The sequence below is a fragment of the Littorina saxatilis genome, unplaced genomic scaffold (assembly GCF_037325665.1).
Source record: "Littorina saxatilis isolate snail1 unplaced genomic scaffold, US_GU_Lsax_2.0 scaffold_924, whole genome shotgun sequence".
In the NCBI taxonomy this organism is placed as follows: Eukaryota; Metazoa; Mollusca; class Gastropoda; order Littorinimorpha; family Littorinidae; genus Littorina; species Littorina saxatilis.
In genome coordinates this window covers 18,757-44,402 of record NW_027129685.1, presented here as the reverse complement: position 1 = coordinate 44,402, position 25,646 = coordinate 18,757, and the positions used below count along the sequence as shown (strand labels likewise).

The following is a 25,646-nucleotide window of genomic DNA, read 5'->3' as shown; positions in this document are numbered from 1 at the left end:
TTTAAAGATGTCCATGTTATATAGTGCTATATGTTTTATGTAAAATCAATGTCTTGTTTGTATTATTGTTATGTACCACCCCTGAATTTCTCTATGAGATAATAAAGTATTCTTATTCTTATTCTTATTCAATTTCACTGCCTTTGCCATGAGCGGTGGACTGACGATGCTACGAATATACGGTCTTGCTGAAAAATGGCAGCTACTTGACTAAATATTGTATTTTCGCCTTACGCGACTTGTTTTCTTTTTACATTTAGTCAAGTTTTGACTAAATGTTTTAACATAGAGGGGGAATCGAAACGAGGGTCGTGGTGTATGTGTGTATGTGTGTGTGTGCGTGCGTGTAGAGCGATTCAGACCAAACTACTGGACCGATCTTTATGAAATTTGACATGAGAGTTCCTGGGATAAATATCCCCGAACATTTTTTTCTTTTTTTCGATAACTACCTTTGATGACGTCATATCCGGCTTTTTGTAAAAGTTGAGGCGGCACTGTCACACCCTCATTTTTCAATCAAATTGATTGAAATTTTGGCCAAGCAATCTTCGACGAAGGCCGGACTTCGGTGTTGCATTTCAGCTTGGTGGCTTAAAAATTAATTAATGACTTTGGTCATTAAAAATCTGAAAATTGTAAAAAAAAATCATTTTTTATAAAACGATTCAAATTTACGTTTATCTTATTCTCCATCATTTGCTGATTCCAAAAACATATAAATATGTTATATTTGGATTGAAAACAAGCTCTGAAAAATAAATATATAAAAATTATGATCAAAATTAAAATTTTGAAATCAATTTAAAAACAATTTCATCTTATTCCTTGTTGGTTCCTGATTCCAAAAACATATAGATATGATATGTTTGGATTAAAAACACGCTCAGAAAGTTAAAACAAGTCGCGTAAGGCGAAAATACAACATTTAGTCAAGTAGCTGTCGAACTCACAGAATGAAACTGAACGCAATGCAATGTTTCAGCAAGACCGTAGCATCGTCAGTCCACCGCTCATGGCGAAGGCAGTGAAATTGACAAGAAGAGCGGGGTAGTAGTTGCGCTGAGAAGGATAGCACGCTTTTCTGTACCTCTCTTCGTTTTAACTTTCTGAGCGTGTTTTGAATCCAAACATATCATATCTATATGTTTTTGGAATCAGAAACCGACAAGGAATAAGATGAAAGTGTTTTTAAATTGATTTCGAAAAAAAAATTTGATAATAATTTTTATATATTTTATTTTCAGAGCTTGTTTTTAATCCAAATATAACATATGTATATGTTTTTGGAATCAGCAAATGATGGAGAATAAGATGAACGTAAAGTTGGATCGTTTTAGAAAAAAATAATTTTTTTTACAATTTTCAGATTTTTAATGACCAAAGTCATTAATTAATTTTAAGCCACCAAGCTGAAATGCAATACCGAAGTCCGGGCTTCGTCGAAGATTACTTGACCAAAATTTCAACCAATTTGGTTGAAAAATGAGGGCGTGACAGTGCCGCCTCAACTTTCACGAAAAGCCGGATATGACGTCATTAAAGACATTTATCAAAAAAATGAAAAAAACGTTCGGGGATTTCATACCCAGAAACTCTCATGTCAAATTTCATAAAGATCGGTCCAGTAGTTTAGTCTGAATCGCTCTACACACACACACACACAGACACACAGACACACAGACACACGCACATACACCACGACCCTCGTTTCGATTCCCCCTCGATGTTAAAATATTTAGTCAAAACTTGACTCAATATAAAAACTAGGCAGAACACACAGTAAGTCCCTTTTGCTTTTGGCCTGCCGTTTTTATATTTAGTCAAGTTTTGACTAAATATTTTAACGTGGAGGGGGGAATCGAGACGAGGGTCGTGGTGTATGTGTGTGTGTGTGTGTGTGTGTGTGTGTGTGTGTGTGTGTGTGTGTGTGTCTGTCTGTCTGTGTGTGTGTGTAGAGCGATTCAGACTAAACTACTGGACCGATCTTTATGAAATTTGTCATGAGAGTTCCTGGGTATGAAATCCCCATACGTTTTTTTCATTTTTTTGATAAATGTCTTTGATGACGTCGTTCCTGGGTATGAAATCCCCATACGTTTTTTTCATTTTTTTGATAAATGTCTTTGATGACGTCATATCCGGCGTTTCGTGAAAGTTGAGGCGGCACTGTCACGCTCTCATTTTTCAAACAAATTGGTTGAAATTTTGGTCAAGTAATCTTCGACGAAGGCCGGGGTTTGGTATTGCATTTCAGCTTGGTTGCTTAAAAACTAATGAGTGAGTTTGGTCATTAAACATCTGAAAATTGTAAAAAAAAAATTTTTTTTATAAAACGATCCAAATGTACGTACATCTTATTCTTTATCATTTTCTGATTCCAAAAATATATAAATATGTTATATTTGGATTAAAAACAAGCTCTGAAAATTAAAAATATAAAAATTATTATCAAAATTAAATTGTCCAAATCAATTTAAAAACACCTTCATCTTATTCCTTGTCGGTTCTTGATTCCAAAAACATATAGATATGATATGTTTGGATTAAAACACGCTCAGAAAGTTAAAACGAAGAGAGGTACAGAAAAGCGTGCTATCCTTCTCAGCGCAAGTACTACCCCGCTCTTCTTGTCAATTGCACTGCCTTTGCCGTGCGCGGTGGACTGACGATGCTACGAGTATACGGTCTTGCTGCGTTGCATTGCGTTCAGTTTCCTTCTGTGAGTTCGACAGCTACTTGACTAAATGTTGTATTTTCGCCTCACGCGACTTGTTACATTTAGTCAAGTTATGACTAAATGTTTTAACATCGAGGGGGGAATCGAGACGAGGGTCGTGGTGTATGTGTGTGTGTCTGTGCGTGTGTGTGTGTGTGTGTGTGTGTGTGTGTGTGTGTGTGTGTGTGTGTGTGTGTGTGTGTGTGTGTGTGTGTGTGTGTGTGTGTGTGTGTGTGTGTGTGTGTGTAGAGCGATTCAGACTAAACTACTGGACCGATCTTTATGAAATTTGACATGAGAGTTCCTGGGTATGAAATCCCCGAACTTTTTTTTCATTTTTTTGATAAATGTCTTTGATGACGTCATATCCGCCTTTTCGTGAAAGTTGAGGCGGCACTGTCACGCCCTCATTTTTCAACCAAATTGGTTGAAATTTTGGTCAAGTAATTTTCGACGAAGCCCGGACTTCGGTATTGCATTTCAGCTTGGTGGCTTAAAAATTAATTGATGACTTTGGTCATTAAAAATCTGAAAATTGTAAAAAAAAATAAAAATTTATAAAACGATCCAAATTTACGTTTATCTTATTCTCCATTATTTGCTGATTCCAAAAACATATAAATATGTTATATTCGGATTAAAAACAAGCTCTGAAAATTAAATATATAAAAATTATTATCAAAATTAAATTGTCCAAATCAATTTAAAAACACTTTCATCTTATTCCTTGTCGGTTCCTGATTCCAAAAACATATAGATATGATATGTTTGGATTAAAAACACGCTCAGAAAGTTAAAACAAAGAGAGGTACAGAAAAGCGTGCTATCCTTCTTAGCGCAACTACTACCCCGCTCTTCTTGTCCCATGTCTTAGCCCACCTCTATGAACTCCTTCCCTCTGGCCGTAGACTTCGCACGCACAAAGCTAGGACACTCAGGCTGCAAAACAGCTTCATCCCCAAATCCATCACCCTTAGCAACATGTAAACACATCCACATACCCGACTCAGCCCCTCTTTGCCAGTGCAATCAGTAGTAATGTACATGTATGTATTGGTTTTATGTACAACCGTATATTTCCTGCAATATATTGTATGTTATGATATTTTGCAATGATGTTTAGCCATAGTTCGTTATACGCGTAGGTGTGCGAGAATATGTAAGCGCAGTGCTTTAAAGATGTCCATGTTATATAGTGCTATATGTTTTATGTAAAATCAATGTCTTGTTTGTATTATTGTTATGTACCACCCCTGAATTTCTCTATGAGATAATAAAGTATTCTTATTCTTATTCTTATTCAATTTCACTGCCTTTGCCATGAGCGGTGGACTGACGATGCTACGAATATACGGTCTTGCTGAAAAATGGCAGCTACTTGACTAAATATTGTATTTTCGCCTTACGCGACTTGTTTTCTTTTTACATTTAGTCAAGTTTTGACTAAATGTTTTAACATAGAGGGGGAATCGAAACGAGGGTCGTGGTGTATGTGTGTATGTGTGTGTGTGCGTGCGTGTAGAGCGATTCAGACCAAACTACTGGACCGATCTTTATGAAATTGTACATGAGAGTTCCTGGGATTGATATCCGGCTTTTTGTAAAAGTTGAGGCGGCACTGTCACACCCTCATTTTTCAATCAAATTGATTGAAATTTTGGCCAAGCAATCTTCGACAAAGGCCGGACTTCGGTTATGCATTTCAGCTTGGTGGCTTAAAAATTAATTAATGACTTTGGTCATTAAAAATCTGAAAATTGTAAAAAATAATTATTTTTTATAAAACGATTCAAATTTACGTTTATCTTATTCTCCATCATTTGCTGATTCCAAAAACATATAAATATGTTATATTTGGATTGAAAACAAGCTCTGAAAATTAAATATATAAAAATTATGATCAAAATTAAAATTTTGAAATCAATTTAAACACAATTTCATCTTATTCCTTGTTGGTTCCTGATTCCAAAAACATATAGATATGATATGTTTGGATTAAAAACACGCTCAGAAAGTTAAAACAAGTCGCGTAAGGCAAAAATACAACATTTAGTCAAGTAGCTGTCGAACTCACAGAATGAAACTGAACGCAATGTACTGTTTCAGCAAGACCGTAGCATCGTCAGTCCACCGCTCATGGCGAAGGCAGTGAAATTGACAAGAAGAGCGGGGTAGTAGTTGCGCTGAGAAGGATAGCACGCTTTTCTGTACCTCTCTTCGTTTTAACTTTCTGAGCGTTTTGAATCCAAACATATCATATCTATATGTTTTTGGAATCAGAAACCGACAAGGAATAAGATGAAAGTGTTTTTAAATTGATTTCGAAAAAAAAATTTGATAATAATTTTTATATATTTTATTTTCAGAGCTTGTTTTTAATCCAAATATAACATATGTATATGTTTTTGGAATCAGCAAAAGATGGAAAATAAGATGAACGTAAAGTTGGATCGTTTTAGAAAAAAATAATTTTTTTTACAATTTTCAGATTTTTAATGACCAAAGTCATTAATTAATTGTTAAGCCACCAAGCTGAAATGCAATACCGAAGTCCGGGCTTCGTCGAAGACTACTTGATCAAAATTTCAACCTATTTGGTTGAAAAATGAGAGCGTGACAGTGCCGCCTCAACTTTCACGAAAAGCCGGATATGACGTCATTAAAGACATTTATCAAAAAAAGGAAAAAAAATCGTTCGGGGATATCATTACCAGGAACTCTCATGTGAAATTTCATAAAGATCGGTCCAGTAGTTTGGTCTGAATCGCTCTACACGCACGCACGCACGCACGCACACACGCACGCACACACGCACACACATACACCACGAACCTCGTTTCGATTCCCCCTCGATGTTAAAACATTTAGTCAAAACTTGACTAAATGTAACAAAGAGAGGTACAGAAAAGCGTGCTATCCTTCTTGGCGCAACTACTACCCCGCTCTTCTTGTCAATTTCACTGCCTTTGCCATGAGCGGTGGACTGACGATGCTACGAGTATACGGTCTTGCTGAAAAATGGCATTGCGTTCAGTTTCATTCTGTGAGTTCGACAGCTACTTGACTAAATGTTGTATTTTCGCCTTACGCGACTTGTTCACAATGTAGTCGTCAGTTAGTCATTTGAATGCGACTCGATGTGAGCTTATTTACAATAGCACGTTTTTATGCACGAAACAAACGGCTGTGGTTCACAAGAACTCTAGCGATGGCTTTTGACTGTTGAGAGGAACGGCGATATGCATGATAAACCGTCGTCTGCTACGACCCTTGCGTGTACCTGCTTCCGGGCTTTTCTTTTTTCAAACTTTCACAACTTCGAATTGTACTGATCTTGTCTTGATGAAAAAAGAATTCTTTTATGATTAAAGAATGTTTGTGTAACAAGCTGTCAATTATTATTTAGATTTTAAAAGTTAGGTCTAGCGCAAAAACGCACCACGGTCCAAAAACATTTTGATAATCATCGATTCACGGCTATCGCCAGTTTACATCGATAGAATGAGACCCGAAGGGAAGTAACTCATGTTTGACCTGAGTTCAGGATGGGTCCAAAAAGTGTTCGAGACAATCTGCAAAATTAATTCTTTAAAAATTGCTCGCTCTTTACGTAGGGCACCTAGGATGTTCCCGTTTGGTGAGCGTTCAAATGGAAGGATGTTTGTACTGTGTGTAAAAGCCTGACAGTATCTGTGATGGTTTACGGGAGGCTTACTGTCCGGGCGTGATTTCCAGTATCATAACAGCCGTCCAGCACCAAAACGTGGCGCCATTGTTGTAGAGGAGCAAGTCCACGAAAATAAATTCTTTGAAAATGTTTCACGCTCGACAGAAAGCAGCCAGGATGTTCCCGTTCGGTGAGCGTTCAAATGGGAGTATGCTTGTGCCGTATGTAGACGCTCGGGGAGCTCTGTGATGGTTTACGGGAGGCTTACTGTGCCTTTAACCTCGACCACTAACGCGGTCTTGTGGAGCCATGACTGTCTCGATCTGTGTAATGTCATAGTTTGGTCAAAAACACAAATAACATGTAATGGTGACGGGAAGGAAAACATCTTTAAAACGTACCTTCCACGTTTAAGAAACCAGCGGTGCGTAATGCAATACACTGTCATTCCACGCACCAGCAAGGCACAGCGCGGCGGGCCCAGCCAGATAGAATACATCGCTCACCGTGTTCCCTGTTGTTGTTGCGTGTGTCGTGGTTGTGCGTCATAGTCCAATCCTAACGAACAGCAAGATGGCCTATAACCCACCTGGCACCAATATCAAGAAGTTTTGTTTTATTCTTCTTTTTTGTGGTGGTTTTATTTCAGTGTTGGTGATTTTGATTCAGGATCCCCTGCAACGTCACAGGTACGCGCCTTGCTTTGTTCGTTTTTAGTAGTTATTTATCTATTTTATTATTTGTTAATTCCTCTACCCCAGTGCGAGTTAATAAACCCCCCAAAAGCTTAATTTGCAAGAGTGGACGGACCAAAACATAATCCTTTTGATCTCTATGTACATGCTAAATAAATCCTTTTGATCTGTAATTATCAATGTACATGCTGAATAAATTCAAAAACTATCACATAAACATCCTGGAATCAAGCAGACAAGCCGAGGCACTTGTTTTCGTGTTTGTGGGTGAGAACTGACTCTAGTGTGAGAGGAAATTTGTATGCGAATATAGAGAAGGAAGATCCAAACTAGAGGAACATTTAGGACCAAAAAACCTTGTAAACAATACATTTCATTATCAAGTACAGGGCGGGGATGTAGCTCAGTCGGTAGCGCGCTGGATTTATATCCAGTTGGCCGCTGTCAGCGTGAGTTCGTCCCCACGTTCGGCGAGAGATTTATTTCTCAGAGTCAACTTTGTGTGCAGACTCTCCTCGGTGTCCGAACACCCCCGTGTGTACACGCAAGCACAAGACCAAGTGCGCACGAAACAGATCCTGTAATCCATGTCAGAGTTCGGTGGGTTATAGAAACACGAAAATACCCAGCATGCTTCCTCTGAAAGCGACGTATGGCTGCCTAAATGGCGGGGTAAAAACGGCCATACACGTAAAAGCCGTGAGAGTTTCAGCCCATGAACGAACAAACAAAACAAACAAATTATCAAGTACAAATTGTTTTATACAAATGCGGAGATGTTCTATGATCTTTTAGAGAGTCATAGTTCGTTATACGCGTAGGTGTGCGAGAATATGTAAGCGCAGTGCTTTAAAGATGTCCATGTTATATAGTGCAATATGTTTTATGTAAAATCAATGTCTTGTTTGTATTATTGTTATGTACCACCCCTGAATTTCTCTATGAGATAATAAAGTATTCTTATTCTTATTCTTATTCTTAAGCTGTAAGGAATTTTGGCGATTTGTTTTTTGATACGAAGTTTTTCTTTACATTTACTTGTCACGTTTTGACTAAATGTTTTAACATAGACGTGGAATCGAGACGAGGGTGTGTGGTGTGTGTGTGTGTGTGTGTGTGTGTGTGTGTGTATGAATGTGTGTGTATGTGTGTAGAGCGATTCCAAGAAAACCGTACTGGCCGATCTTCATGAAACTTTACATACAGATTCTGCCAGATGATATTCCCAGCGCATTATTTCCTTTTTCGATAAATGTCTTAGATGACGGAATTTCCGGTTTTTTGTAAAAGTTGAGGCGGCACTGTCACACCCTATTTTTTTTTTTAATCAAATTGATTGACAGTTTTTGTCAAGCCATCTTCGAAGAAGCCCGGACTATGGCATTGCATTTGAGATTGGAGGCTTAAGGGGATGTGCGGGGGTGATTTTTGAGCTTTTGGGCAGATTTGGGCATTTAGACATTTTGACTGTTTGGAAAACTGTGGTCATTTTTCTTTCAATTTCTGCCGTTGATGTTGCATATACATGTTTTTTTTGTGCAATAAAAATAAATTCAATACACCAACCCTCGCCTGATTGCGTTCATTTGTCTTGAACTTGCCTTATTATTGCCGATTTTCAACACCTTGATCAGCAAATTTGAGCAGACGACAGGGCGAACACTGCATGACGTTGCTTGCTACATAGCCTCCCCTGTTTGCATGTGACCGTTGTTTCGTTATTTTCCGGACTACTTCGGCTCTAACGGAACATTTTCAATGTAGGTCAATCTACGCCAACTTCCTTATACGGAGAGTATGACGTATGATGTGATCTTGATTCGTTCAACCGGGGTCACGTGGTACAACAATGGCGCTTGTTTACAAGCAGTGAAAGTACACGCTCCTGTGCAAAAATGGTTCGCACCAAGCCATCAACAACCAGAGGAGCCCCAAAATCTACGAAAAAGAGGACAGATCAAGTGAAGAATCAATGGAAGGCGAAGAAATCAGCGCAATCAGCTTCTGTGCTGCCTGACGTGGCAGAATTAGTGCCGGTTTTGGGGTCGTCTGCTAGTGCTACATTTTCCGCGTCGACCTTCGACTGAAAACATTCTCGGCACGAAGACAAGAAGTGAGTTCAAAAAAGAATCGTATGAGAGGTTTGTGTCCGGTGGAGCTGACACTAAGTCATCTGCTGCTACTGAAACCCTGGTAAAAACCCAGAGGGGTGTTGTAGACTTTGCCGAAGTAGACAGTATGGTTGCAAGTCTGTGCTGTCCACAGCACAGTGTAAAAACAAGTGCTTGTCTCTTTGCACAGACTCCAGACCAACAAGTGGCTTGGCAGTATTTGCCCAGGTGAACTGTTCTTCGTGCGAAGAGCCTGTGTATGAACAGTATCTTGCGACAAAATTTAAGGCCAAGACAAAAGTGTTCGACATGAACAGACAGGCAGTGTATTCCTCACTTGCTTGTGGACTGGGAGGTGAGCTATGATGGCACCTGGCTTACTCGTGGACACTCTTCGCACATTGGAGTTGGGTGTGTTGTGGACTTACTTACTGGACTCTGTGTTGATGCCCATGTCATGTGTACCTACTGCCAGGTGTGGAGTCTACGGGGCAGAAGCTGTTTCAGGAAAAGCCAGAGGAGTATGCGGCCTGGCTCGTGGACCACTTGGACAAGTGTGAGGTGAACTATAAAGGTAAATTATATCTGTTTGCACAGACATATATATATTTGAATAGAGTTTATTTCAAATTTAAGCAACTTACTCAAATAATATATAGCAAATTACAAGTAAATGTAATAGTGATGAGTGGATATTATTTTCCATGCATTCCAGTGAAACTGAAAACCAAAACCAAAGGCATGGATGATGGATTAAAAAAAAAAGCGTCATAAAGACAGATCATCAATTTATGATAATAATAATGAAAGTTGTAACACATGCGTAAAAATCCAATTTGTATCTTGAATAGTTCAGGGCATGGGGGAGTGCATGTGTGTGATGAAAATAATAAGAAAACACACACAGATAGATAGACAGAGAGAGAGAGAGAGAGAGAGAGAGAGAGAGAGAGAGAGAGAGAGAGAGAGAGAGAGAGAGAGAGAGAGAGAGAGAGAGCTGTATCTACAGCATCAAGAGAGATTCACAAGTCTTCAGAATCAACGGGCTTCCCAGAACTGAGGGAGCTAGAATAGTGGTCAGGGGATGGCAAATAGTACATGTATGTGTGGCACAATACAAGTGTATTTAAAAACGTTCAAATGGTATCAATTAATGCATTATGCTTAACGTTTACAATCTAACAATGTTCAGTGCACCTATACCTGCTGCTAGAAATTTAATATTCAGTAATTTGGTAATTCCATGTTTATTTCATTTTCTTTCCGCATTAATTATAATTGAAGTATTAGCTGGACAATGACTGTGAATAACACATGCGCGCACACACACTTAAAAAATACTCTGTTTGCAAATTACATTTCTTATTTTGTTCTTGTTTGCAGGCTCATCAGGGATGATGGAGGTGGAAGCAGCCCGTGTCATATGGCGTCGATCGGTGAACACCAACAAGCTTCGCTACACAACACTACTGTCGGACGGTGACTCCAAGACTTTTACATAGCTCAACGACATCAAGCCCTATGGTGAGGATATTCACATTGACAAGGAAGAGTGTGCGAACCATGTGAGTAAACGACTTGGTACAGCTCTTAGAGAGTTCAACTTTGGACCTGCTGCTGCTGCTGACTCTGCCCAGTTCTTCGGATTCTAGACTGGACATCACATGAAGAGGCTTGGAGCAGCCAGGATGCACAAGAGGGTGCGGAACAGTCTGAAGGCTGTGAGAGACAAGCAAAGTAAAAGGAGAGACAAAGTGCGGGCAGCCAAGTCAAAGAGACTGGAAGAACTTGTTCAGCTGGAAGGTGGCCCTGCATATGCTGCAGGCATGTTCTAAGTTTTGACTAAATGTTTTAACTTAGACGGGGAATCGAGATGAGGGTCATGGTGTATGTGTGTGTGTATAAAGTGATTCCGAGGAAACTACTGGACCAATCTTGACAAAACTTAACATGAGAGTTCCTGAGTGTGATATCCCCAGATGTTTTTTTCCATTTTTTGGAAAGATGTCTTTGATGACGTCATATCCGGATTTTTTTAGGCAGTTGAAGCAGCGCTGTATCACCCTAATTTTTCAACCAAATTGATTGCAATTTTGGTAAAGCAATCTTCGACGAAGTCCGGACTATGGTATTGCATTTCAGCTCAAAATCTTAAAAATAAATTAATGAGTTTGCTTGTTAAAGTTGTCATTAAAATCTAATTTTTAGTAACAAATTAAACCTTGACTGCATTGCATTCCTCATTTTTTCCTGAATTCAAAAATATATAGAAATGTCATGTTCACTCTAACAATGTGCTCATAATTACAGAAAATAGGTTTAGTAAGTACTACATATATGGTCTCATGCTTTGCGGAGACGAGCGTGATCCGTCTCGGTATTGTTAGCCGAGACTATCTAAATGTATCTCGTAGTCTTGGTGATGACCGGTTTGTGGTGTTGATATTTAAGTTTCATACCGATTGACTAAATGTTTTTATATCGCTTTAGGCGACTTGTCATTGTTATTGTGGTTAACATTATTCTCATATATATTGTGGTTATTGTACGCGTGCAATTGATGACTTGGGTACGTTTCGTAATTTGGAGCTAGCTTGTGTGTGTGTGTGAATGTGAGCGAGTGAGCGAGCTTTTTTTGGTGTGCATGCTGTGATTGGGAGTGTGTGTATGCATTGTTTGTAACTCGGAACAAACAATTTTCCAGGTGTACTGCACATGTTTGAAATAACTTATGTTTTATGTCTTCCCTAACTTTTAAACTGTGTCTCTAAGGTGTGAAAAACATTCCTCAGTGTGGAATTTGGTGATACATGTATGTATTTTGGGTTTAATTACAACTATCAATGGTTTCAAAACAAATTGTGTGCGTTTTTGCCTTTTCCTCAGTTTGCATGTTTTGACATTTGGGAACAACATGATTTCAAATCTACTGGTTAGATTTCTGTGAAATTCTGCATACTTGTACTTTTACATACTATCTACAGAGTTACCATTTGAATAATGAATCGGAAAAGAAATGTTGGCTTTACGATTTTTTTAATATTAAATTTTACGCAAAATTTCAACATTATGATAAAAAATTTTTTTTTTAAATAACTGTAATACTCACAGAAAAAATAAATGGTAAATCTGTAGATATGATCTAAATCTATATTTATGCAAAATATTGGACAGAAATCGAGCATTTGGATATGGAAAAAACGGTTCCTAAAATCCAATATGGCTGCTGTTTACTTTCCTGTTTCTATAGCAACGACATACACAATAAACAAACACATTAACATTTTTTAATTCAGAGACCATCAGTATTATAACAAAAGCGACACAAACAGTGCTGATCATCATATATGGAAAATAGCGATTTGGCCCTCACATGGCCTTAAAAAGTTAATATTGTTTGGTCATTCAAAAACTTGAACATTCTTATTGAATAAAAAAAACTGTAATCGATCCAAATATTATATCACCATGATTATTTCCTAGTTCCAAAAACATATAAATATGTTATATTGATGAGTTTGGTCATTAAGAAACCTTAAAATGTTTATCAAAATCAAAATTTTAGTAACCGATCCAAAATTGTATTCCTTATCATTTCCCGGTTTCCCCTAAAACAGATATAATTATAATGTGTGGATTAAAAAAAAACATACACACACACATACACACACACACACACGCACACACACACACACACACACACACACACACACACACACACACACACACACACACACACACACACACACGAGGAGTGTACCTTTAACTAAAGTGCAGACTCCCAATAAACTTTCCTGAAGTACATGCCAGACAGGTTTTAAAAGAGTGATTAAACTTCGAAACAAATTTTGGAAATGTCGTAAAAAGACATCTTTACACGCAGCAAGCACACTGTAAGATTTGTGTGTCGATAACTGCATGTTGTGTAGGCAAGCACACAGTATGATTTGTGTGTGTCGATAACTGCATGTTGTGTCGGCAAGCACACTGTAAGATTTGTGTGTCGATAACTGCATGATGTGTAGGCAAGCACACAGTATGATTTGTGTGTGTCGATAACTGCATGATGTGTAGGCAAGCACACTGTATGATTTGTGTGTGTCGATAACTGCATGATGTGTAGGCAAGCACACTGTATGATTTGTGTGTGTCGATAACTGCATGTTGTGTAGGCAAGCACACTGTATGATTTGTGTGTGTCGATAACTGCATGTTGTGTAGGCAAGCACACTGTATGATTTATGTGTGTCGATAACTGCATGTTGTGTAGGCAAGCACACTGTATGATTTGTGTGTGTCGATAACTACATGTTGTGTCGGCAAGCACACTGTAAGATTTGTGTGTCGATAACTGCATGTTGTGTAGGCAAGCACACTGTATGATTTGTGTGTGTCGATAACTGCATGTTGTGTCGGCAAGTACACTGTAAGATTTGTGTGTCGATAACTGCATGATGTGTAGGCAAGCACACTGTATGATTTGTGTGTCGATAACTGCATGATGTGTAGGCAAGCACACTGTATGATTTGTGTGTCGATAACTGCATGTTGTGTAGGCAAGCACACTGTATGATTTGTGTGTCGATAACTGCATGTTGTGTAGGAAAGCACACTGTATGATTTGTGTGTGTCGATAACTGCATGTTGTGTCGGCAAGCACACTGTAAGATTTGTGTGTCGATAACTGCATGTTGTGTAGGCAAGCACACTGTATGATTTGTGTGTGTCGATAACTGCATGTTGTGTCGGCAAGCACACTGTAATATTTGTGTGTCGATAACTGCATGATGTGTAGGCAAGCACACTGTAAGATTTGTGTGTCGATAACTGCATGATGTGTAGGCAAGCACACTGTATGATTTGTGTGTGTCGATAACTGCATGTTGTGTCGGCAAGCACACTGTAAGATTTGTGTGTCGATAACTGCATGTTGTGTAGGCAAGCACACTGTATGATTTGTGTGTGTCGATAACTCCATGATGTGTAGGCAAGCACACTGTATGATTTGTGTGTGTCGACAACTGCATGTTGTGTAGGCAAGCACACTGTATGATTTGTGTGTGTCGATAACTGCATGATGTGTAGGCAAGCACACTGTATGATGTGTGTGTCGATAACTGCATGTGTAGGCAAGCACACAGTATGATATGTGTGTGTCGATAACTGCGTGATGCGTAGGCAAGCACACAGTATGATTTGTGTGTGTCGATAACTGCATGATGTGTAGGCAAGCACACAGTATGATTTGTGTGTGTCGATAACTGCATGTTGTGTCGGCAAGCACACTGTATGATTTGTGTGTGTCGATAACTGCATGATGTGTAGGCAAGCACACTGTATGATTTGTGTGTGTCGATAAATGCATGTTGTGTCGGCAAGCACACTGTAAGATTTGTGTGTCGATAACTGCATGTTGTGTAGGCAAGCACACTGTATGATTTGTGTGTGTCGATAACTGCATGTTGTGTCGGCAAGCACACTGTATGATTTGTGTGTGTCGATAACTGCATGATGTGTAGGCAAGCACACTGTATGATTTGTGTGTGTCGATAACTGCATGTTGTGTCGGCAAGCACACTGTAAGATTTGTGTGTCGATAACTGCATGTTGTGTAGGCAAGCACACTGTATGATTTGTGTGTGTCGATAACTGCATGTTGTGTCGGCAAGCACACTGTAAGATTTGTGTGTCGATAACTGCATGTTGTGTAGGCAAGCACACTGTATGATTTGTGTGTGTCGATAACTGCATGTTGTGTAGGCAAGCACACAGTATGATTTGTATAACTGCATGTTGTGTAGGCAAGCACACAGTATGATTTGTGTGTGTCGATAACTGCATGATGTTTAGGCAAGCTGATGTCACATTTAAGCTAACTGCAGAAGCCATTAAAGGCAAACTGTTCTGTACGGTACTCACCTTAAAGCACCTTAAACTCACCTTAAAGTACCCAGCTTGTCACGGCCAGGTGCACGGAACCCCTAGGGCTTTCAGCAGAAGCCTATCATACTAGAAGTATGTATCTACTATTACTAGCAGTCGACACGCGGTGATACATATGCCCTTTGACCTTTCCTTGGGGATATCCCGTACTAACAAGAAGAGCAAACGCTCGATCGAGTCACTTTCGCAGTTCTGAATATTATATGAGGCATCAGATGGACAGGAAGAAATTGCTATTCACAACACAATGAGTTACGTTCACATAAAATTTGAGCCCGGTCACTTTTATAGTTTCCGAGAAAAGCCCAACGTTAAGTTGTGTGTTGCCGAACAGAAAAGGCTAGTTATCTCCCTTGTTTTTCTGATAACGTTCGTAAAAGGCTACAGATGTAAATACTTTGATGTAAAGAATAATCCTACAAAGTTTCAATCACATCCGATGAACTTTGTCAAAGATATAAAATGTCTAATTTTTCCTTTGACGCTGACCTGTGACCTTGAAAAAGGTCAAAGGTCAACGAAACCATCGTTAAAGTGTAGAGGTCATTGGAGGTCACGACTAAACAAAATATGAGCCCGATCGCTTTGATAGTTTCCGAGAAAAGTCCAACGTTAAGGTGGTGTCTACGGACGGCCGGCCGGCCGGCCGGACAGACTAACACTGACCGATTACATAGAGTCACTTTTTCTCAAGTGACTCAAAAATTAAATACAGGATTGTGGGAAAGCTGTTCAAGGGCCCTCACACACTATATTTGATTTTCAATACACGACTCAAAACCTTTGGGATTAATCAACAAGTCGCAAAAGGCGAAATTACTACATTTAGTCAAGCTGTGGAACTCACAGAATGAAAGTGAGCGCACTGCATTTTTTCACAATGGCCGTAGTCCGCCGCTTGTGCATAACAGAGTGAAACTGGCGAGCCTGTTCAGCGCGGTAGTGCTTTCGCTGTGTTGCATAGCACGCTTTTCTGTACCTCTCTTCGTTTTAACTTTCTGAGCGTGTTTTTAATCCAAACATATCATATCTATATGTGTTTGGAATTAGGAACCGACAAGGAATAAGATGAGAGTGTTTTTAAATTGATTTCAATTTTTAATTTTCAGAGCTTGTTTTTAATCCAAATATAACATATTTATTTTGTTTTTGGAATCAGAAAATGATGAAGAATAAGATGAACGTAAATTTGGATCGTTTTATAAAAAAATTATTTTTTTTACAATTTTCAGATTTTTAATGACCAAAGTCATTAATTAATTTTTAAGCCACCAAGCTGAAATGCAATACCGAAGTCCGGCCTTTGTCGAAGATTGCTGGGCCAAAATTTCGATCAATTTGATTGAAAAATGAGGGTGTGACAGTGCCGCCTCAACTTTTACAAAAAGCCGGATATGACGTCATCAAAGACATTTATCGAAAAAATGAAAAAAAGTCCGGGGATATCATAGTTGAATGGGGTTTCTGCCCGATCAGTTACAAACTTAGAACCTACTTTGGAGGTGGTTTTTATCCCTGGTTCACGCGTGTTTTAATGATATGTTTCTATGTTTTACCATTTTCCCGTTGCAATGTGTATGTGTGTGCGTGCGTGCGTGCGTGCGTGCGTGCGTGCGTGTGTGTGTGTGCGTGTGTGTGTGTGTGTGATGCACGCTAACTGTACGTGGTTGTGTCCAGATTGTGTGCGTGTCCAGACCCGTGCCCATTGCCCGGCGCGGGCACCTTCACACCAGTGCCCGTTAAAAGAACCGCCCTCATCAGCTTCCCGGGCTCGGGCAACACGTGGGCACGTCACCTGCTGACCACCTCCACAGGTCACAAACTTACCCTACATGGCTCATTCCTGAAAAGTCTGTAAAATTGTGTCCGACAAAGTCAAACTGTCGTTTAACTACCGCCCGGTATTTGTTTATACCGCCCAGTAATAATGTATTTTTCCCTGGTATTCATGTGAGTCTGGCGAAAGGTCGGCAGCTACCAGTGTTGGTTATTTTTAGAATAGGAGATTTCACATGCTTGCTCTTACCTGCGCATGCATTACCGGCGTTTACGCCGGCGTTTTCGTTTCAAAGTCACTTGCAACAACAAAACAAACTAAATAAAATAAAAGCACGGGGAACAATAGTTAAGGACAAGCAAGCATAAAAGCCAACAAACAAACAAGCATTGAAACACAGAATATAGCAAGACAAACAAACAAGCATTGAAACACAGAATATAGCAAGACAAACAAACAAGCATTGAAACACAGAATATAGAACACAGAATATAGCAAGACAAACAAACAAGCATTGAAACACAGAATATAGCAAGACAAACAAACAAGCATTGAAACACAGAATATAGAACACAGAATATAGCAAGACAAACAAACGTTATGTGGGAGAGAACTGCAGATTCCAGAACCATGATAAATCAGCCAGGATGTACCTGTCATTATCAATGTTTGAAATAATTCCTGCCTAAAATTAATGTTAAAAAACAATGTTGATATTCCTTACAACGTACTCTCTTGCACATGATCTTCTTGATCTTGTCGTTCGCTGTTAGATCGTCAGTCCGGACTGCAGGGGCCCAGGGCAAAATGTTGTCCTCTCCAAGTCCTCTCTGGGGCCGTATAGCTTCTTTTGCACATGATGAAAATTTAGAAAAAATAGTCAAATATAACAAAGAGACAAACAAATAATAGTCAAGACGGTGACTGGAACTCGTCTCAATCGGGTGCAGGCTTGTCGATACCACAGTGCTCTGAGGGACACCATCTGGCCAGAGGAGACAGCGCTACTAAAGACGCTCTACGGCCCCAGAAAGGACTTGGAGAGGACAGCACGTTTCGCCCTGCAGTCCGGACTGACGATCTAACAGCGAACGACAAGAAGAATCGGGTGTCACGCAACGCGAAACCCGTTCGGCCACGGTATCATCTTACAAAAATCGACACTGTAATGAATGAAAGAAGACGCTAGTACGCTTTCGCCACAAAGCCGGTATGGTCGAGCATCTGCTATTTGTCCTGAATGCATTGGTGCTTAAACGACACCCTTGTGTGACCATGAGGGACATAAACCTACAAACAATATTTGGACAAGATTTATTCAGAATTGGCGGTTTAAATTACGTATGAAAAGAGAGACATGGTGCAGTTACCTGACAGTTAGCGACTTTAGAGGAGGGGTATGGGTCCTCTAACTTTACAGCTCGGTGACACTCTGGTAAGGCCTTATCTGGGTTTCATAAATTACACTTAGCGGACGGAAGTGGTTTTACAGACAGGTATATGAGTTACAACCTTTTCAAGAATAGGGCCCAAGGTGTTTTCTTTTGCCTTTCTCAGTGACAATAACACCTGAGATTTTAGTGTTCACCTTCTTGTTTTCTCTTGCCTTGCTCAGTGACAATAACACCTGAGCTATCAGTGTTCAATATTTGTTTCTCTTGCCTTGCTCAGTGACAATAACACCTGAGCGATCAGTGTTCAATATTTGTTTCTCTTGCCTTGCTCAGTGACAATAACACCTGAGCTATCAGTGTTCAATATTTGTTTCTCTTGCCTTGCTCAGTGACAATAACACCTGAGCTATCAGTGTTCAATATTTGTTTCTCTTGTCTTGCTCAGTGACAATAACACCTGAGCTATCAGTGTTCAATATTTGTTTCTCTTGTCTTGCTCAGTGACAATAACACCTGAGCTATCAGTGTTCAATATTTGTTTCTCTTGCCTTGCTCAGTGACAATAACACCTGAGCTATCAGTGTTCAATATTTGTTTCTCTTGTCTTGCTCAGTGACAATAACACCTGAGCTATCAGTGTTCAATATTTGTTTCTCTTGCCTTGCTCAGTGACAATAACACCTGAGCTATCAGTGTTCAATATTTGTTTCTCTTGTCTTGCTCAGTGACAATAACACCTGAGCTATCAGTGTTCAATATTTGTTTCTCTTGTCTTGCTCAGTGACAATAACACCTGAGCTATCAGTGTTCAATATTTTTTTCTCTTGTCTTGCTCAGTGACAATAATACCTGAGCTATCAGTGTTCAATATTTGTTTCTCTTGTCTTGCTCAGTGACAATAACACCTGAGCTATCAGTGTTCAATATTTGTTTCTCTTGTCTTGCTCAGTGACAATAACACCTGAGCTATCAGTGTTCAATATTTGTTTCTCTTGTCTTGCTCAGTGACAATAACACCTGAGCTATCAGTGTTCAATATTTGTTTCTCTTGTCTTGCTCAGTGACAATAACACCTGAGCTATCAGTGTTCAATATTTGTTTCTCTTGTCTTGCTCAGTGACAATAACACCTGAGCTATCAGTGTTCAATATTTGTTTCTCTTGTCTTGCTCAGTGACAATAACACCTGAGCTATCAGTGTTCAATATTTGTTTCTCTTGTCTTGCTCAGTGACAATAACACCTGAGCTATCAGTGTTCAATATTTGTTTCTCTTGCCTTGCTCAGTGACAATAACACCTGAGCGATCAGTGTTCAATATTTGTTTCTCTTGCCTTGCTCAGTGACAATAACACCTGAGCTATCAGTGTTCAATATTTGTTTCTCTTGCCTTGCTCAGTGACAATAACACCTGAGCTATCAGTGTTCAATATTTGTTTCTCTTGTCTTGCTCAGTGACAATAACACCTGAGCTATCAGTGTTCAATATTTGTTTCTCTTGTCTTGCTCAGTGACAATAACACCTGAGCTATCAGTGTTCAATATTTGTTTCTCTTGCCTTGCTCAGTGACAATAACACCTGAGCTATCAGTGTTCAATATTTGTTTCTCTTGTCTTGCTCAGTGACAATAACACCTGAGCTATCAGTGTTCAATATTTGTTTCTCTTGCCTTGCTCAGTGACAATAACACCTGAGCTATCAGTGTTCAATATTTGTTTCTCTTGTCTTGCTCAGTGACAATAACACCTGAGCTATCAGTGTTCAATATTTGTTTCTCTTGTCTTGCTCAGTGACAATAACACCTGAGCTATCAGTGTTCAATATTTGTTTCTCTTGTCTTGCTCAGTGACAATAACACCTGAGCAATCAGTGTTCAATATTTGTTTCTCTTGTCTTGCTCAGTGACAATAACACCTGAGCTATCAGTGTTCAATATTTGTTTCTCTTGCCTTGCTCAGTGACAATAACACCTGAGCTATCAGTGTTCAATATTTGTTTCTCTTGTCTTGCTCAGTGACAATAACACCTGAGCTATCAGTGTTCAATATTTGTTTCTCTTGTCTTGCTCAGTGACAATAACACCTGAGCTATCAGTGTTCAATATTTGTTTCTCTTGTCTTGCTCAGTGACAATAACACCTGAGCTATCAGTGTTCAATATTTGTTTCTCTTGTCTTGCTCAGTGACAATAACACCTGAGCTATCAGTGTTCAATATTTGTTTCTCTTGTCTTGCTCAGTGACAATAACACCTGAGCTATCAGTGTTCAATATTTGTTTCTCTTGCCTTGCTCAGTGACAATAACACCTGAGCTATCAGTGTTCAATATTTGTTTCTCTTGTCTTGCTCAGTGACAATAACACCTGAGCTATCAGTGTTCAATATTTGTTTCTCTTGTCTTGCTCAGTGACAATAACACCTGAGCTATCAGTGTTCAATATTTGTTTCTCTTGCCTTGCTCAGTGACAATAACACCTGAGCTATCAGTGTTCAATATTTGTTTCTCTTGTCTTGCTCAGTGACAATAACACCTGAGCTATCAGTGTTCAATATTTGTTTCTCTTGTCTTGCTCAGTGACAATAACACCTGAGCTATCAGTGTTCAATATTTGTTTCTCTTGCCTTGCTCAGTGACAATAACACCTGAGCTATCAGTGTTCAATATTTGTTTCTCTTGTCTTGCTCAGTGACAATAACACCTGAGCTATCAGTGTTCAATATTTGTTTCTCTTGTCTTGCTCAGTGACAATAACACCTGAGCTATCAGTGTTCAATATTTGTTTCTCTTGCCTTGCTCAGTGACAATAACACCTGAGCTATCAGTGTTCAATATTTGTTTCTCTTGTCTTGCTCAGTGACAATAACACCTGAGCTATCAGTGTTCAATATTTGTTTCTCTTGCCTTGCTCAGTGACAATAACACCTGAGCTATCAGTGTTCAATATTTGTTTCTCTTGTCTTGCTCAGTGACAATAACACCTGAGCTATCAGTGTTCAATATTTGTTTCTCTTGTCTTGCTCAGTGACAATAACACCTGAGCTATCAGTGTTCAATATTTGTTTCTCTTGTCTTGCTCAGTGACAATAACACCTGAGCTATCAGTGTTCAATATTTGTTTCTCTTGTCTTGCTCAGTGACAATAACACCTGAGCTATCAGTGTTCAATATTTGTTTCTCTTGCCTTGCTCAGTGACAATAACACCTGAGCTATCAGTGTTCAATATTTGTTTCTCTTGTCTTGCTCAGTGACAATAACACCTGAGCTATCAGTGTTCAATATTTGTTTCTCTTGTCTTGCTCAGTGACAATAACACCTGAGCTATCAGTGTTCAATATTTGTTTCTCTTGTCTTGCTCAGTGACAATAACACCTGAGCTATCAGTGTTCAATATTTGTTTCTCTTGTCTTGCTCAGTGACAATAACACCTGAGCTATCAGTGTTCAATATTTGTTTCTCTTGTCTTGCTCAGTGACAATAACACCTGAGCTATCAGTGTTCAATATTTGTTTCTCTTGCCTTGCTCAGTGACAATAACACCTGAGCTATCAGTGTTCAATATTTGTTTCTCTTGTCTTGCTCAGTGACAATAACACCTGAGCTATCAGTGTTCAATATTTGTTTCTCTTGTCTTGCTCAGTGACAATAACACCTGAGCTATCAGTGTTCAATATTTGTTTCTCTTGCCTTGCTCAGTGACAATAACACCTGAGCTATCAGTGTTCAATATTTGTTTCTCTTGTCTTGCTCAGTGACAATAACACCTGAGCTATCAGTGTTCAATATTTGTTTCTCTTGTCTTGCTCAGTGACAATAACACCTGAGCTATCAGTGTTCAATATTTGTTTCTCTTGCCTTGCTCAGTGACAATAACACCTGAGCTATCAGTGTTCAATATTTGTTTCTCTTGTCTTGCTCAGTGACAATAACACCTGAGCTATCAGTGTTCAATATTTGTTTCTCTTGTCTTGCTCAGTGACAATAACACCTGAGCTATCAGTGTTCAATATTTGTTTCTCTTGCCTTGCTCAGTGACAATAACACCTGAGCTATCAGTGTTCAATATTTGTTTCTCTTGTCTTGCTCAGTGACAATAACACCTGAGCTATCAGTGTTCAATATTTGTTTCTCTTGTCTTGCTCAGTGACAATAACACCTGAGCTATCAGTGTTCAATATTTGTTTCTCTTGCCTTGCTCAGTGACAATAACACCTGAGCTATCAGTGTTCAATATTTGTTTCTCTTGTCTTGCTCAGTGACAATAACACCTGAGCTATCAGTGTTCAATATTTGTTTCTCTTGTCTTGCTCAGTGACAATAACACCTGAGCTATCAGTGTTCAATATTTGTTTCTCTTGTCTTGCTCAGTGACAATAACACCTGAGCTATCAGTGTTCAATATTTGTTTCTCTTGTCTTGCTCAGTGACAATAACACCTGAGCTATCAGTGTTCAATATTTGTTTCTCTTGCCTTGCTCAGTGACAATAACACCTGAGCTATCAGTGTTCAATATTTGTTTCTCTTGTCTTGCTCAGTGACAATAACACCTGAGCTATCAGTGTTCAATATTTGTTTCTCTTGTCTTGCTCAGTGACAATAACACCTGAGCTATCAGTGTTCAATATTTGTTTCTCTTGTCTTGCTCAGTGACAATAACACCTGAGCTATCAGTGTTCAATATTTGTTTCTCTTGCCTTGCTCAGTGACAATAACACCTGAGCTATCAGTGTTCAATATTTGTTTCTCTTGCCTTGCTCAGTGACAATAACACCTGAGCTATCAGTGTTTACCTCCTTGATTTCTCATTGTTACCAACCTAGTTTGTCATCATTTTCATGAGTTTTCATTCACAAACACCTGGGAAATAAATCTCATGTTCCCCATGCAATAAATCCCCGGTTACCATAGTTGCAGGAAGCAGGTTATACATGGATAATCAAAAGCAAACCCAATAGAAACGCTCGGGGATTCTTCGGCTCTTTTCATTGGCGTTTTCCCAGACCTTAGACAGACGGCACTGCTTTGTAAAGTTCCAAAAACGAACTGGCAAACTGGCACAAGTAAACTCAAAACAAAACTACTTCATGAAAGGTCATACATTCATCACAAACAAATGAAACCTAGCGAAATGTTTTGTCTTCTTACAAAGTCACGGAGTGCGTGTATCTGTGTTCGATACACAGACGTTCGGAGAAACACGAACGTCAAGTTCAAGTCAAACCAATTGACCCTGACACACACATTTTGACCCATGCACAAGACGTTGAATCGCTAAACGAAGCGCAAATAAGAAATAATAATAACAGCAAAGAACAGAGCAACAAGATATGCAAACATCCAACAAAGCCGAGCAAGCAGAATGACAGGTCTAATGAAAACCAAAGAGACAATGAGTCGGAAACAAGATCGCGATTCTTTCCTTCGCTGCACGACTCAAATTTTCTGTGACCTTTGACCCAACGTATAGCTTCCACATTCAATCACTGAGCTTAATATTTACAACTGAAAACCGAGTGGGTGGAATACTGAGAGGAACCTACAGAACTGTGCATCCTCAAACCTGTCATAGGCTACTTATCCCAACATTTTATGAACTCAAAACACAGAAAGTTTCTTTCACACACCAGCTTTGATTTCAACAACGTGCTGGGGCACCCAAACATGCATTATCAAAACGGAACTTGTGTTTCAAAGCATGGTTCCCTGTGTTGATTTGGCACTTATTTTCTCACTACTAAAATTATGACAAAAACGATGTTTGGTGGTTTGTTGTCAGACCAGCTTTTTTGTCTGTCCGAGGGGGGCATATCGACTTTTGTTTCATATTTATTGACCGCGGCCTTCGGCCTTGGTCAATGAATATGAAACAAAAGACGACATGCTCCCCCTCGGACCGACAAAAAAGCTGGTTTGTCAACAACCCATCAAACATCTTATTATCTGCATTCAATGGATTAATATGGTACGGGAAAAATCAGGAACAGGCAATGCAGTTTTCACTGGGTCCACGTATTTAAGTTGTGTGTGTGTGTGTGTGTGTGTGTGTGTGTGTGTGTGTGTGTGTGTGTGTGTGTGTGTGTGTGTGTGTGTGTGTGTGTGTGTGTGTGTGTGTGTGTAGCTACATTAAATCGCGTAAAGCGATGCCAAAACATGTAGTCAATTTGTCGGTCCGAAACTAAACGTTAGACACTGAAAATCTGGAATCATTTATCGTCGTGACAACTAAAACATGGCATTTTGAAACCCCTAGACTGTAAATGGTTGAGCGAGTCTCGGCGAAGCAAGTCAACATAGTACCTAATTCGCAAAAACCGATTTTCTTTAATTCTAGGCATACGTTTAGAGTAAACATGTATCTACAGGGTGACCCAAAAAAAAGAGTACCCAAACAAAACGTCATAAATTGAACAAAAATAAAGCAATCTTCATAAAATTTATTTACACACACAAGTAGCCTCTGCATGATATGCACAGGAAATTTTAGCGTTCTAGCTTGTCTGTCAGGAAAGTTATGCTCATTCTACAGAACATGCTCCAAATGGCCTCCCCCGGATTTAAATCCCCCAGATTTCTATCTTTGGGGGTTCCTGAAAGACAACGTCTACAGGAACAACCCACAGACAATCACAGAACTCAAGAGAGCCATCACAACAACCATTCGCGGAATCTCGCAACAGGAGTGTGTGCGGGTGATTGATAACTTTGCGCGGCGAGTTCAAGTTTGCCTGCAGCGGCGCGGAGGCCATTTGGAGCATGTTCTGTAGAAGGAGCATAACTTTCCTGAAAGACTAGCTAGAACGCTAAAATTCTCTGTGCCAATCATGCAGAGGCTACTTGTGTGTGTAAATAAATTTTATGAAGATTGCTTTATTTTTGTTCAATTTATGACGTTTTGTTTGGGTACTCTTTTTTTTGGGTCACCCTGTATTTGACTTTTGGTCCAGAATATTATGTGGAATACAATGCAATAATTTTAAAATCTGTTTCTGATAATTCAAGTTAAGTTACAACTTTGATTAACAAATTAATTAACTAATAATGTCCTTTGCGCAGGTCTTCTGACTGGGTCTGTTTACCTGCATTCTCTGGCGGTCTCGATGTCATCCAACGGTAACGGCAAAGCCGCTAGAGTGGTGGCGGTGAAGACACATATGAATCCAGCGGTAAGAAAAGAATTGCATGTGCAGTACACTCCTGCTGAATTTTCATTCAAAGTTTTGTCCGAAGTTTCATATTATTTATTTTGAAGCAAGACTCACAAAAGGGATATTCCTCATGATTTTCTGATCCAATAAAAAAAACGTTTGTTGCCTAACAAGGCAGATGCGTTTGAGTACAGGTT

The 25,646-nt window shown here is 39.3% G+C and overlaps 1 long non-coding RNA gene across 1 annotated transcript; it reads left to right on the top strand.

The window, feature by feature from the left end:
• Positions 1-6,840: 6,840 nt before the first annotated feature.
• On the top strand, positions 6,841-25,646 carry LOC138957917 (uncharacterized). The gene is made up of 3 exons (XR_011453225.1): positions 6,841-7,075; positions 16,813-16,949; positions 25,358-25,646. It is a non-coding gene; the product is annotated as an uncharacterized lncRNA (long non-coding RNA).